Raw genomic sequence first — 14,225 nt, 5'->3', positions numbered from 1 at the left:
AGCATTTTACTTTTATTTTCATGTATGTTTAAAACTCCTATCAGTTTCTATCACACCTTTGTATTTTATTTTGTTTTATTTTATTTTATATTATTTATAGGACACACCAACATCAGAAATAATGTCATATATTCCTTTCCTTATTTTTGGTCTATCTTTGTGTACTGGAAAGTAGGCTCCGTGGAAAAGAACTTTGTCGGTTTTGTTCTCCACTTTATTTCCAATGCCCAGAACATGCCTGGCACAGTTTCTACATAAATTCATTATTAAAATGTCCCACTTCAACATTAAACAATGCCCCCCAGATAACACAACTTTTAGCTCTATAATAGTTTAATCAAATATGACATTTTTAGAAACATTTAATCAGCAGGTTAAGTTTCTTAAGGCTTCTTAATTTGTGGATACTAAACAAAGATATCACCATAGAGAAGAATGTTTATTTTTATATGTGTGGAACTCATTAATTTAATGAATTTACCAAGTTGTTTAAATATATTCAAAATGGAGGTATGAAGATAGCTTCTTTTATGCTACTTAGGATTGGAATTTTATCTGGCAAATTACCCTTGTGAATTCTGGCTATCATGTAAGGTATGACAACAACTGAAAAAGAACGTAATTAATAGCCTCGGATCTATACACAGATTATACATAAATGCATTCTGAATCTGGGATTCAGATTTGTTGGATAATTGCATCAGGTAATGTTGGCGCCCCATTCCCAGCCCCTAATGCCTTGGTACATTTCTGTACCTTCCTTCCCTGCCTGCTTCCCCAGACACCTTTTCACTCCTTGGTTTTCAGTATGTTTTCAATAGCCAGACCTAAGGCTCTCCTTCAGCGCACTGCCTTAGGCCTGGTTTATGTGGCCCAGCGCTCCGTGTGGGAATATTATATTTCAGTTCCCTCATCCCTGCTGGGGACGACTGTGAGGAGCACCTCATACTCCAGAGTTCCTCTGCGGGGTCAGTGGGAACTACCCTCGATGAGACTTTTGCTAGAGACCCCCCCTTCATCTCTAGCATGACTCACTCTTGGGAAACACTTCCTGAATAAATTACTTGCACACAGATCCTCTTTGTAAGATCAGCTTCTCGGAAACCCAATCTAGCACAATAATTGATGAACTCTAAAAGACTCTTAAGCCTTCTCTCTTGGAGCTGACACAGAACAATAAAGTTTAAGTATACCTCAACTCGATTTGTTTTTCAGAGTTGAGGAACCCAATCTTCCAGTGTTAAAAAGAAAGTATGTTTAGAAATTTTAAGAAATATAGCAAACTCGTTTGTAATTTTTTTTTTTTAATTCTGAAGATAGGATAGGTTTCTCTTTCACTTCATCCCAGGAGAAACATGACCAAAGAGCAAAGAGCTAATTAGGAGAAATGGATATGATAATAGCAATTCTGCAGTGGAAGAGACTCTCTCTTAGAACTTTTAACATCCTAGATAATTAACGGAATGTTTTAAAATAGATCCTGATCCTGGATTCTACCTAGGAAAACAATTAAATCTATAAACTGTAGGCAAATCATCCTAAAGATGTGAATTCTTCTGAACTGACCCAGCAGGCATATGGTTTCTCTTACCAAAACTTTGCCAGAGGCAAAAGGATTTCCAAATCTGCTTTTTTATTGACCTCAGAAGCTGTCGTCAAGCTTCATTATATCCAATTTAATTTTCTCTGGTACACTGTTGTAATTAAAATATTTTTGAACAGGTATATTTATATGGTTCAAAACAAGTCCCACATTTCTGTTATAATTGGCCTGTTCCCCACCTTCATTCCCACAGATAATCACTATTATCAGTATATTATGTATTCTTCTAGAGTTTCTTTTTGTAAATATAAATATGATTTCTTATCCTTTCCAGTGCCCTGGTGCCCAGGTATAGAGCAGTTCAACTGGGTTGCAGCCTAGATTGCAACCTAGGTTGCAACAATAGATGTTGCTATGAGGTTGTAGAGATGGCTCTTCCAAGAGTGCTGATCAGCATGCTGAGAGTTCTTTAGACCTCAACCTCATCTTCCTGATCAATTTCTCTTGCGATAGTAACAATAGGGGATATGTATGGGCATCTTTTTTCTAGGGGACAAATATTGAATATTAGCTTCCCATGTAACTTTCGATGGCAATGAATTCAGATGGACCCTGTGAATGGGCATGTCTAATTGTCATTTGCTGACATATGACACTGACCTATTCAATAACACATGTCTATTTTCACTGTGTATTTTGTGGCATCAATTATTAAGACCTGAGTGTACTCTGTATATTAACCAAACTTTTTTTTTTCCTAAACAAAAAGGAGACAGGTAAATTAATATGATGGGAAGACAGAAGTCTCTCATGCACAGCCCCTTAGGTTTTGTCTTTGAAGCCTACGTAGAATAGAGAAACATGAATTTTTAAAGAAGGCAAATATTCTTTTTTATCTCCTTCAAAAGTAATTTTTATTTTTTAACTAGGAAGTGTTAAGTTATAAAAGTAATGCGGGGCTTCCCTGGTGGTGCAGTGGTTGAGAATCTGCCTGCCAATGCAGGGGACACGGGTTCGAGCCCTGGTCTGGGAAGATCCCACATGCCGCGGAGCAATTAGGCCCATGAGCCACAATTACTGAGACTGCGCGTCTGGAGCCTGTGCTCCTCAACAAGAGAGGCCGCGATAATGAGAGGCCCGCGCACCGCGATGAAGAGTGGCCCCCGCTTGCCGCAACTAGAGAAAGCCCTCGCACAGAAACGAAGACCCAACACAGCCATAAATAAATAAATAAATAAAAACTACATTAAAAAAAAAAAAAAGTAATGCGTAAGTATATTCTCATCGTTAAAAAAATCAGCGATACATAAAAAGCTAAGTTACAATGTGGTGACTTTTCCAGCCCCCATAAATGTTATCCCCAGGGGGAGCCACTGCAATCAGTTTTGTCTTTACCCTTCCAGACACTCTTCCTGTACATTTATACATTCGTACCTCTATAGACATCATAGCTTTGATATGCTCATTTTCATGAATGGAGTCATACTCTGCAAAATGCTCTCCCTACCTTTCCCACATAGAGATAAAATTTGAATTTTTTAAGGTCGTAATATATACATCTGACCTAGTAATACATACATACATCTGACAAACTGCTTAACCTCTCTTCATCTTAGATTTATTTTTCGTTGATATAGTGACAATCATAAGGAGACATACCACACTGGGTTATCATGAGGATTGCCTGAGGTAATGCTTGTAAAATGCCAGTAGCCCCTCCACCTCTTCAAATGTTTATTGGACATCTTTACTTCTCTTCTTGTAAATTACCTCTTCATGTCCTGATTTTATTTTTCTACATGATTATTTTTCTTATTGACCTGTATGTTTTTTATTGACCTATACATTTTTTATTTTGTTAATTAGCCTTATGTGTATACAGATATGCAAACTTTTTTTTTCACAGCTTGTCTATTTTTTTTTAACATCTTTATTGGAGTATAATTGCTTCACATTGTTGTGTTAGTTTCTGCTGTATAACAAAGTGAGTTAGCTATACGTATTATTTTCTTTTGACTTTGTTTAATGGCATTTGAATTTTTGCCTATGGGCAAAAGTGTTATTTCCTTTAAGACATATATGTGTGGCATAGCTATATAAAACATTCCTCACATTTGCATTCTAGTGAGGAGATAGGAAATTTACAAATAGACATACTGTATCATGTCAGTTAAGTCTAGGAAATGCCAAGTACTTTAAGGACAAAGTAGGGAAAGAGAGGAGTGAAAGCTGCTCTAAAATGGTGATAGTTGAATGAATATCATATCCAAGTGAGAGAACGCTCCATGGAAACGCCTGTGTTAATAGAGTTTCAGGCAGAGGGAACAGCAAATGCAAAGTCCTCACTCAGGCACAGGTTTGATATGTTCTGGAACCAGAAAAGGCCAGTGTGGCTTGTACAGAGTGAGTACATGGGAAGAAGAAGCAAACTGAATTGCATAGGTAGCCACCAATCAGATCGTGTATGGTCTGAAAGGCTGGAGAAAAGTTTGTGCTTTTTGTCTATATAGTATGGGAAGTTATTGGAAGATTTTTAGCAGGGAAGTGACATGGTGTGACTTTAAGAGTTAATACTCTTACTGCTGTGGTGGAAAAACCAGATAGGAGGCTACTGCAGTAATTTGAGTGTGAGATATAGAGACCTGGACTAATGAGGTAGTAGGTAGGAAGTTGGTTAAGAAGTACTTGTGTTTGGTTACTTTGAAAGTAGAAATTTGTTAGAATTTACTAAGAAAATTATGGGGTAGAGAGAAAAGGGAGACTTGCAGATGATGTCAAAGGTTTTGGCTTGAGAAACTGGGTGAATGGCAGGATTATTTACTAAGATAGAGAAGAAAAAGTGAAGAATAGATTTATGGAAGGGGATCAAGTTGTGTTTGACTTACTATATGTGAAATGACTATGAGATAGCCAAGTAGAAATGTCAAGTAGACAATTGAGTATGGAAATTAGAACGAGCAGGGCAGAACAGGGCATAGAAATATGAGAATCACTAGTGTATGGATGGTATTTAAAGTCATGTTACTGGATGAGATCACTCAGGGTTTAATGATAGTGAGGTGATGAAGACCTAGGGAACTCCAACATTTAGAGATCAGGAAGAAGAGGTAAATTCAACAAAGAAAGATGAGCAAAATCGTCTTACAAAGTAGGAGGAAAACCAGGATCATATCATGTTCTGCAAACCAAGTATGGAAAATATTTCTATTATGTATAATGCTCCTGAGAAGTTGAGTGATAGGAGGATTGAAATGGAACAGTGGATTTAGCACTATGGAGGTTACTAGGATCATGAAAAGAGAAGCCCTAGGAATAATAGCCAGATTAAAGTGGGAAGAAGAAATAACACATTATTTCTCTTTAAAACATCTTCATTTCGAATCAAATGGCAAAGGGCTCCTCTATGCACAGATTCTATAAATTCATGATGAAAGACATTATAATGGAACTATTTTAGACTCAATTTTGGCTGAGGCACTATAATGACAGATGCACAACCCACAGTGAGATATGAGATGTAAAAAAGTTTGTAACAGAATATTGGTTTCCATCATTGGTTGATTACTTACCTCTAACAGGTCTTGGATAGGCTAAGAAAATAGATGATTGGAAATTCAAAGAGAATTGTTGGATAGAGTGTTGGTGTTTTCTATGGTTGTTCTAAACTGCAAAAGATGAGGTGCTTTCCCTTTTTTTCAGATAAAAAAGAAGGGGAGTTGCAAGGAAAGAACATGGAGAGCCTAACACATTCCCTTCACTATGGCCATGTTCAACTCATGCCTGAGAAAACTCAAAGGATAAGTCCTGGGCTGGCTTTCTGGTTGCTGGAAGGAGGTTGCTGTTGCTTCAGAAGCATCCTACACTCTCAGGTTCAGCAAGGCAAAGCTGTATGTTTCTTCTATGCCCAATAGAGGCCATGTCAGAAGAAAGACAGTGTGAGCTTGTCTTTGTTCTTGCCTAAGTCTTGTATCAGACTCTGCTGTATAGGAAACCAACCTAAAATTCAGTGGCTTAACATAGCCAATGTTTGTTATTTTCATGCATCAGCCACATGATTATTCTGTGGTCATCTGGCAATTTGGATTGCCTAGAATAGCTTCATTCATATGTCTGGTCATTGGTTAGATGTTAGCTGGGGTGATGGTGAGGACATCTCTCATCTTTAGTAGGCTAACCAGCACTGTTCACATGGTAGTGGTCACAGGGAGGACCGAAAATTTTGAAGAGTTAGTTTCCCTTATGCCCCTCAATTACTTTACATTTTTTTCTTTGTATGAGTGTTGTATGTTAATTGCAAATTTTATTCCTCAGTTATTTATATTTTTGTTAATATTACTGTCAACAATAACATAACAATGACATTAACACCTACTTTTTCATATTTACTAGCAATTTATTGTGGAATTAATAGTGAATATTTAGAAATTTCATGGATGATTATAAAAAATAAAATGCATCAATCAATTTTCAATTTATTGAATATGATATATATCTGTAAGACCTGCTTAGTTATTTTTTATTTGGATTCTCTGTTTTGGATCTACTTTTTTGCCCATAGAGATGAGAGTGTCACCGACTATTGTGTTTTTATATATTACCATTTACATTTCTTGCAGTTTTATTTTAATGATCTGTAATTTGATGTATAAATATTATTGACAGGTAGTTAATGTGATTTGCTCTCATTTATGATTATAAAATATCTTTATTTTTCTCAGTTCAGGATTGTTGCCTTGAACTCAAGCTTATAAGTCCCTACTTACATTCGTATTTTAATAATAGTTTTTCCAAACTTGGTGAAAGTTTGGTAATTCATACTTTGTCATAATTCAGACAAAAATTGAGCTAAATTTATATTTAGTTAATGAATTATTTTTTCATAGACCATTTAAATTATTTACCAAATTACAAATTTATTAAATTATTAATAAAATTCATCAAATTATTTATCAAATTACAAGGATTAATCTTCAAAAATTTTAAGAGAATAAATTTTTTTAGTATTTTGGAAGTTATATTTTATTTGCAAATGGATGTTTAAACAGCTACACTCTGCACTTGCCCTAAGAATATTTTCTTCTTTGAAAGTGAATCTTGGGGCCAAAGATTTTGCTAGAAACTGTATGAAATAGTTCAAATATTAGAGTAGTGACACATATTAAAGATTTTTGTCCTCCCTGCAACAAGCACCACACAAAAACTGCTAATATACTACTTACAAATCAATAATATCTATTCAGTTATATAACCATTATTTTCTCAGCCCTTATTCTGTGCACTTAACATTGTGCTAAGCATTTCTGCACATTATCTAGTTTAATTCTCACAGTGATATGTGAAGCAAATATTTTTATTTTTATTTGCAAATGAGAGAATTGAGGCTCAGAGATGTAAAGTGACTTCTCATGGTCACGCAGCTAATAAGTGGCAGAAATAGGATTTGGAGCCAGGTCAGTTTGATGCCAAAGAACATGCACTTCATCAGCTTTGCTCCTACATTTAATAAACCCTTCCTATGAAACAACCTGAGTGCATAAAAAGATGTTAGCTTAATAAGTAAGAAATGTATTTACAGAAAACAATGTAACAGTATTTATATGATTTGGGGTTTTTGCTAGGTCAGGTAGACAGGTCTTTTGGCTAGGGTGAACTAATGAGGTTTCACTATTAGCATTTTTGTATTATGACATTACTGGGGACTGAATGATTTTAGAGCTTGAAGTGCATCCCGATCTTCTAAAAATGTTGATTTTCTCGAAAAATAAAAAGTAATGATCTAAACAGTTTGCAAAGTTTTCAATATAACTACATTATGCAAATATATGATTTGGGGGCCAAACTGAAAACTCTGCCGTGAAAGTCTTAGAAGATACTCAGATATCTAGGAGAGGAAGTGGTAGCGCTGGCTTTCAGTGACCCCCACAATCCACAGGCAGTGCACAGGGCAAGGGGGGTTTTCCTTCCGAGGCTGTCGTATGAGAAGCACTAAATTCTGCGGTCTGGGCCACTGGTGCCCTCTGCAGGACAGATGGATGCTCTACAGCCCTAAAACGTTCTCTTAGCAATGGAAGCGTTGAGTCAAATTGCCTTCTACAGTGGCATTCTTTGGCTGTTCGTTGACTAGATATTAGCTGGGGTGATGGCGATGACATGTCTCTAATCCTTCAGCAAGCTAGCCTGGGCTGTTCACATGGTAGTGGTCATAGAGAGAATTGAAAATTTCAAAGAATATGTTTTCCTAATGCCCCTCAATTGCTTTTTAATTTTTTTCTGCATACAGGTGTTATGTAACTATAATGCAACACTCATATAACAACTTTTTAAGTTGTTCGATTAAGTCAGGATGGTGATTTTTTAAAAAAGGGAGTGGAGACGCAGAGGTGGAGATGGCAAGAGTAGACTTTTCTTTAAAATGTAAATTAAAGACTTTGCGAGGCTGTGTGGCATATTGCAAAGAATACTCTCTGAAATGAGAGAACAGTGAGCAGATCCTGGCTTTCTCATCCAGTCACCGGCTCATGACTTTGAATGTGTTATTGAACATCTCTGAGCTTTACTCTCCTTATATGTGAGTATCTTCCTTATTGGTTTATTGTAAGAATTAAATAAGTTCTGTAAAGTACATGGCATTCAGGACCTCTGAAAGCATTTATTATTACTTGGTCTATTAAATTTTAAACTTTTATGTGAGAAGCAAGCTAGGGTGAGGATGGAAGGGTTGGGGGTTGTGGAAGAAAGTAGGCAACATGGAGGAAGGCTCTACATAGTCGTCACTGAAAATATATCTCAGTAAATACATCATATATAAAAAATAGAAGAAAGGACACAAAATATAAACACATGTTTCAAGTATAATAAAAGAAAAGCCATGTAAGGTCAATATTATGCACGTTTTTTTTTCTAAATTAGAAGCCTAACTTGCAGTCTTGGCTCAGGGTCAGACTTTAACTATTGGTTAGGTTTATTTACAACCTTTTTCTTGACGATTTTCTGACAAAGACTAATTTGGAACTTCCTGACTTTGGTAAAGAGACAATCTCTAGCTTTGTCCTCTTATCTGTTGTATGGAGAATAACAGCATCCTAACTCCACTAAGGCTTTTGTTTTGTTTTTTAGGCTCAATATGAAATTCATATAAAAACACCTAAGACTTATTATCCTGCGCATAGCTATGAGTTCTTCACATATAATAACTTATTTGACTCTCACAACAATCTTCCAATGAAGGGACTGTCACTTTCCTCATTTTTCAAAAGAGGAAACCAAAGTAGAAAGAATTTTAATAAATTGCCAAAGTTGACACAATTTATGTGTTGGACCCAAATCCATCTTAGGCAATCTGGTTCCGGTTATCTATGTGCTTTCCTGTATATTCAACCTTGAAAGGTTTTTATAAAATGCTATCTAAGTTAAGGCATCGTTATTAGGATTAATATTAATCAGGTCGTTACTTCTCACACTCAGCTAAACTGCTTCATATTGCCAAACTTTCTAAAATTACGTAATTGTTAGTATCAGTCTAGAATGAGTGGCAATTCTAGCTGAGGCGATTTTTTTCTTCTTACCTGATGACAGCTGATTTTAAGGGTACCTAATGACTGTTTTTGCTTAGAACTTCGTGTACCTGGCACCTTTAGCTAACTCAAGTCAATAAAGGCTTAATAAGGTATTTTATTTTTACTTGGCCTGACTCTTGCCCTGTGCTTGCTATACTTTAAGCTTTTCATACTCTTCAGAGACAGAGCAGGGAGGAGCTGGAGGCTTTTTACTGAGCAAATTTCAAGATATTAGACCAAGCTTATAGCTAATTCAGTTTTTCTTTTCCAACCAGAGATTCTTATCAAAATAAAAAAATAGTTCTCTTTTAAACTCTCTTTAATGAATAATTTATTTAGCAATATTTTATTTCATCATATTGCAGTTAAATTTTTGCCAGAGCTAATGGTAACTCTAAGTTGTCATTTTTATTTTTCAAAACTTAAACTATAAGTTTGAACTAATTTACCCAAGAGAAAATATAAAATAACTTACACATATAAAATCATAATTTTCTATTCATGACAATAAGTAACAAGGGCACAGTGAAATATTTCTGTGTGTTTGGACACTTTTTTTCATCTGTAGAATTGCAAAGGACATTATACAATGTGTTACCTCACTAATGTACCTGAGGTTATATGACAATGAGGGTTTTTTAGTCTGCCAACACTATGGGCTTTAAATTTTGAGAAGTAAAAACTGCAAGCCTAGGGCTTCCCTGGTGGCGCAGTGGTTGAGAATCTGCCTGCCAATGGAGGGGACACGGGGTTCGAGCCCTGGTCTGGGAAGATCCCACATGCCGCGGAGCAAATGGACCCGTGAGCCACAGTTACTGAGCCTGCGCGTCTGGAGCCTGTGCTCCGCAACAAGAGAGGCCGCGATAGTGAGAGGCCCGCGCACCGCGATGAAGAGTGGTCCCCGCTTGCCACAACTAGAGAGAGCCCTCACGCAGAAACGAAGATCCAACACAGCCAAAATAAATAAATAAAATTTAAAAAAATAAACAAAACTGCAAGCCTAGACTAAAACTCCTTTTCAATTGATGCTTCATAAGGAAATTAAAATTCTAAATCTGTTATAATTTTTCTCTAATATTATTACCTATAAAGTCTTACTGAGGTTGCATTTTCAGATTTAATGCTTTTTCACATTATAAGTTGATAAAAACTCAAAGCGGGAGGAGACCCAAACTCAACCAACAAACTACAATCAGGTAAATGAAGGCACTGAGAGTTTAAATGCCTTCCTCAAATAGGTGCACAACTAATTACAGGCAGCCTTGGTGATATTTAACAAATTTTTAATATGTTGTAGTTTCATTTTCATTCAGGTCAAAATATTTAAATTTTTTCTTATAACTTGTTTGACATCTGGTTATTTAGAAATATTATTTAATTTGTAAACATTTAGGAATTTTGCAGATATCTTTCCTTTGTTGGTTTGTGATTTGATTCCACTTTGGTCAGAGAAAATACTTTGCATGATTTCATTTCCTTCCAATATACTGAGAGTTTATTTATGGCACAGAATATAATCTATTTTAGAAAGAGTTCTTTGTACACTTCAAGAGAGCACATTTTTTGCTCTTGTTGGAAGTCACCCACTGAGGGTGTTGCTGAACTTGCTGAGAAGCTGCTGTGCAGCCTGCAGAACTTTCTGGGAAGATGTCCATGGGTGTGTCATGGAAACTCACTGGGAGTGAGCTCATCTGGGTGTCCCACTCGCCAGCTGAACACTGTAGAAGCAAGAAGGAAAAAAAATAAGGCACACCAGAACCAGAAAAAGAAGGCCCTTCTTCCTTCTGCTGTGTCCATGAGGGTCCGTCTACTGGCAAAGCTTACCATCTTGCCAGCTGGAAAGAGAGAAATATTTATAAGATTCAGCTCCAGTATCACAAACAAGACAATCAAGAATGGATTTGGAGCTGAGAGGCAATAACTTGATAACTGGCACACTTAAAACATAACTCTCGCTAACTTGTATTAAAATAGATCTTATTTTCTCTATTGCATTGTATCAATAACAACCATCAATAACAAATAGATTAGGAATTAAAATCTTTGGAATAGCCACAAAATAAATAGAATCATAGTTCTTGTAATTTTCATTGAAATAAAATTAAGCTGTCTTATAAATAAATGGATTTCTCAGTAGATGGTGCTATTTGCCTTATATTTTAATTTTTTCCAGACAGCTTAGCAATATTTTTATTTCCCTTTATTTAACTGATATATACCTTTAAAAAGTTACAGAATACAACTTATATTTAAGCAGTTTACAAAAATACGTAAAATTTAAGTCACATTTGATAAACTAGGCACACTTTCGCAGAGCAATAAAAAAATGCAGAACAGTGAAGTTTTCAGACAAGTACACATTCTGACAGCCGTCGTTAGTTCTTAATTCTAAGTTCCTCAGTATAAAAAAATAAAGTAAAATTGTTGGGTAATACTAAAAATCACTCACAATACCTTTGTTGAATTGATTTTCAGGTGAGTGATGTCAGGAAAGTGGACGGAGCACTGAAAACAACTTTCTAACAACCTAATGGAACATGTGAGTTTTAGTATAATAGAAACAATTCAATTGTAGAAATACAAAACGGTGTTGCCTAGAGTTTTGACGAAGGGTAAGTAGTCAACTGACTGCTAAAGATGAGAATCGGACATATGCTAATGATGGGAATTGAACATGTTTTACCACTGAAAGGAAATAAGAATGGGATTGAGAAGTAAGTCATATGTAAACTTTCATCAGCTTAAAAACTTCAAAGATAAATACTTTATTGAATACAATTTTTATATTTTACTCAAAATACATAGTTTCTCATATTAGGAAAAGGTATAACATTTTGCTTTGGAGAGTGCATACCATTTATATGCTAAAAGTTGATTTTAAGATTTGACTGATAAGGTTTTGCAGAAACCTGTGGACTCAGAATACTGTGAAACATTATTCTTTCTGACAGCATTGTCCTAGTTATTTTGGGAGGGTTTTCAGTGGAACATATTTGATTGTTTGTCCTCCAGTTTACAAATACCCAATTTGTATATAAGTAACCTTTACATATAAACATGTGCCTCTACAACACTTCACTTCCACTTGAGGCTTCCACTTGAGTCTCTGTTATTGTTGCTGTGAGAATTGTGGAAACAAACCAATTGTGTGCTTTCTTTTATTCTTCCATTTCCTTTCATTCCTAAATATTTTTCCAGAGCAATTTAGTCCTAAAGCTTTAGGTAGGGCAGAGAAATGTAGGGAGGGGGGAAGGAAAGAGAGAGACAGAGACAGAGAGACAGAGAGAGAGAGAGAGAGAGAGAGAGAGAGAAACTGAAGAATACTAGTCTGTCTGCCTTGAAGGGCAGCTTGGTGCAGAGCCTGATCAAAAACAGAAGGAAGCTGACCTGGGAGGGCACTCAGCTAGTGGTATCAGAGGAGGGTGAGGAGGGCATCCGGGCAGGGAACAGATCTGATGTGGGGAGTCAGAGCCCACTCAGGGTTAGGAAGAAATACACGTGGTGGGAAGGAGGCACAGTATGGAAGTATGAATGGGCTGAGCAGGGTGCCCATGCACACCCAGTGTGGAGCGTCTGAACCTGAGGACTGTGGTGAATGGCGTCCCCACAGTGGAGTAGCACAACCTTGAGTGTCCAAGCCCAAGTAGGGTGAGGAGGGCGTGCACATGGCAGTGGGCGATGGCCTGGTGTGCAGAATCACAGTCTGAAAAGCATATATCTGAGCATCTGAAGTGGTCCTGTGAGGGGTATTGGACATCAAAATGGGCCTCAGCACACTTGGATTTAAAACAGTAGGCTGAATGCACTAAAAATCAAATTTGCATACTAGGATGAAATACTTGCCCTTATTATGATACGAAGTCATCCAATGATGTTAATAATTGTCTTCAGTCACCGGATTTTATGAAGCTCCACATTTTACAGTATCTCAACTCAGGATGTGTCAGTGAGAAAGCAAGAGATGTTCTTGGAATAGGTGCCCTGATCTCCTTGGTTTCTTAGACAAACACTGCCCAGCATTTTCCACCAGGGAGTCTAGGACATCCTCATCAGGTCTTAGCATGTTGAAAAATTATGGAACGTCCCACAGACTTCTTCCTGTTTGCCCTTACTGGTAAGTGAGACAGAGGGGGCAGTTGTCCACCTAACAAGATACATTGGAATGCACTTAACCCTTAAATGAGCACCCTTAGCTCTTCGTGGTTTGGGAATCACCTACATCCCACTCACATTTCTACACCTCAAATATAAAAATTCAAATATATAATAGTGGTTTCAGGACCAACTTTACTCTCTTATCCTACTATTGCACAGCATCCTCTGCCCTACCGAACTCCCAAGGAGAGTCTGATTTTTCTGAATGGATATCCCTTATGACAGAAAACTCATTACTCATCAGATTGCCCATTCTGTTTTCAGTTAGAATGATGTGTTTTGCCTTGAAACAAAACTGTCTCCCTGTATCTTTGGCCCATCAGAACTTATTCTGACCTTACAGCCACACGAAATGAAGTGTAACTCATGTTTCCCAGGACAGCCATTCAGACACTTAAAACCGCACTCCCTGCCCTAATACCATATCTTCTTCACAATAACCAGCCCCGGTTCCTTCTGCAACTCATTGGGTGGAATGGTTTTCTGATCTCATATACCTATTTGAAATTTATTCTTCTTAACACGTTCCCATTTTTCCTATTCCTCCTGACCTACATGTGCAGAACTGAACATGATACCCCAAATAATTTCATCCCCACCAAAAATTTTGATATTGATGTAATTTCCTATTTATGTCTATGAAAATTAGCTCTGCTTACTATCTTTGCAATTTTTCTGTAAATCTAAAACTGTTCTAAATAAAAAGTTCAATTAAAATTTCCTGAATTGATTTTTAAATAAAAATATTACTACTTAAATATTTAATTCAATATATTAAACATGTACACACTCATATACCTAAATGCACCTTCACTTTTTTTATAGAAAAATTCTAAAATCCCACTATTAAACTTAATGTGGAAGTTTAGTAAGTCATTTAATTTTAGAAGACCAGTTTCCTTATCCAGAAAACAAAAATTTGAATTAGATATTCTCTAACTTTTATAAATTTTTAAATTCAAAGCATGGGA

The sequence above is a fragment of the Balaenoptera musculus genome, chromosome 7 (assembly GCF_009873245.2).
Source record: "Balaenoptera musculus isolate JJ_BM4_2016_0621 chromosome 7, mBalMus1.pri.v3, whole genome shotgun sequence".
Taxonomy (NCBI): Eukaryota; Metazoa; Chordata; class Mammalia; order Artiodactyla; family Balaenopteridae; genus Balaenoptera; species Balaenoptera musculus.
Note: the sequence above shows the minus strand (reverse complement) of the source record.